Source organism: Triticum urartu, chromosome 3A, assembly GCF_056163025.1.
Source record: "Triticum urartu cultivar PI428250 chromosome 3A, HENAU_Tu73, whole genome shotgun sequence".
Classification (NCBI taxonomy): Eukaryota; Viridiplantae; Streptophyta; class Magnoliopsida; order Poales; family Poaceae; genus Triticum; species Triticum urartu.
The window spans coordinates 356,205,985-356,207,829 of NC_141875.1; positions in this window are offsets into that span (position 1 = coordinate 356,205,985).

Sequence of the window (1,845 nt, forward strand, 5' to 3'; positions counted from 1 at the left end):
TTATTATCAAACCTTTGGGAGTTACTTCTACGTTTGCTTATTATGCCATGCTATACTAGTAGACGTGGATTGGGTGAGTGAAATCCATGACAGATGTGAGATTGATAATTAATGGTTTATCTAAGGTGGCAACTTAAACACACATCTGGGTGGATTGAGGCACCTGGGGTTTCCAGGACTTGCCTATTTTTCTTTTGGACCGCCACCCAGGCTCAAAGGGATCATGAGATTATTCATACTAGAAACTTCCGTGTGCAGCCACAAGCTATTATGGGCTCTAGCATAGTTGACTAAGTCGTGTGAACTCTTACAGTGGTAGACTAGCAGATGTAGGGGTTGTAGGTGGTACGGTCTACCCATCGTAAGGTGCAAACGCTTCTGAAAGACTATGTCTCGGTCATCCGTTTCTCAAACACCATGTAGTGCGAGAAATCAAACGGAGGCGATCGAGTCTTGTGGGGAAAAGTGCGCAAACCTCTGCAGAGTGTATAAACTAATCATGATTAGCCGTGTCCCCGGTTATGGACATCTTGAGTATCTAGTTCTTGGATTATCCTATTGATCTCATCATGTTACTTTAAATGAATATTGTTGGGTTTAATGATGTTACTTAATTGGGATTGAGAATGCTGTCAACCATTCTCAATGTTCAACAACCACCATGATAGTTAAATAAATTTATTCCTTTGCAGTAGGGAAAAATTGGCTTTTCGCAAAAACTATAACCATAGAGCTTTTCCACCAGCCAAATATGCATGTAGTGATAGCCTTTATTCATCATTCTCTATGGTGTGAATTTGCCAGTACATTCAATGTACTGACCCTCTGTGGCTGCAACGTCTCATGTTGCAGGAGTATCTTACGACGAGTAAGTGATACGTTAGGGTTATGATTTCTACACTCAACTTTGCCGTTGGTGTTGATGGGAATCCACAACCTTGTTACTTCCGCTATTTTGGATTTGAGGTAATAGTATTTACGTTACTTTTACATGTGATTTACCTCTGTTATAAATCCTCGAGTACTGTGTGTGTCAGCATACCGATCCAGGGATGACACTTATGCACAGAGACTTGACCCATTCGGATTGGGTCGCTACAATCGAGGATTATGGTGGAAGGGGGCACCGCACACGGCTAAGAAAATGATCACGTGGATCAACTTGTGTGTCTAGGGGTGCCCCCTGCCCCCGTATATAAAGGAGCAAGGGGAGGAGGCCGGCCGGCCCTATAGGCGCGCCAAGGAGGAGTCCTCCTCCTCGTAGGATTAGGACTCCTACTAGGAGGGGGAAGGAAGTGGGGAGGGAGAAGGAAAGGGGGGCGCCGCCCCCCCCCTCTCCTAGTCCAAGTCGGACCAGGGGGGAGGAGGCGCGCGGCCCACCCTGGCTGCCCTTCTCTCTCTCCACTAAGGCCCATATGGCCCATTACTTCTCCCAGGGGGTTCCGGTAACCCTCCGGTACTCCGGTTTTCTCCGAAATCACCCGGAACAGTTCCGGTGTCCGAATATAGCCGTCCAATATATCAATCTTTATGTCTCGACCATTTCGAGACTCCTCATTATGTCTGTGATCACATCCGGGACTCCGAACTAACTTCGGTACATCAAAACTCATAAACTCATAAAATAACTGTCATTCAAACCTTAAGTGTGCGGACCCTACGGGTTCGAGAACAATGTAAACATGACCGAGACATGTCTCCGGTCAATAACCAATAGCAGAACCTGGATGCTCATATTGGCTCCCACATATTCTACGAAGATCTTTATCGGTCAAACCGCATAACAACATACTTTGTTCCCTTTGTCATCGGTATGTTACTTGCCCAAGATTCGATCGTCGGTAT